The sequence below is a fragment of the Hipposideros armiger genome, unplaced genomic scaffold (assembly GCF_001890085.2).
Source record: "Hipposideros armiger isolate ML-2016 unplaced genomic scaffold, ASM189008v1 scaffold_341, whole genome shotgun sequence".
NCBI lineage: Eukaryota > Metazoa > Chordata > Mammalia > Chiroptera > Hipposideridae > Hipposideros > Hipposideros armiger.
The window spans coordinates 437558-437889 of record NW_017731691.1 but is presented as its reverse complement, the minus strand read 5'-3'; positions in this window follow the sequence as shown (position 1 = coordinate 437889).

The following is a 332-nucleotide window of genomic DNA, read 5'->3' as shown; positions in this document are numbered from 1 at the left end:
ATAATAAGTTCCAACCCCTTTTATCTGCCCAGTTCCCAGCACAGTCCCGAGGTGTCTGAGGCACTTCTCACTGTAACCTCTTAAAGCAGACTGTAACAATAACAACGGTAATGACAAGTTCCCAATCTGCACAGTTCCCTTCATTAAATGAGCCCTGGGAGCTTCAAAAACACTCATTAATGGAATCTGACAAAGCTTCGAAGGTGGGAAGGCTTGCTCATTTCCAGTTCTCTGGTAGCTAAGAGGAGACTGGGTCCCAGAAAGGTGAGGGCGGAGTGTTGGGGGTCTTGGGCTATCTTTATTCCATGTGGCTGAGGAATCCAGTTCTGTCA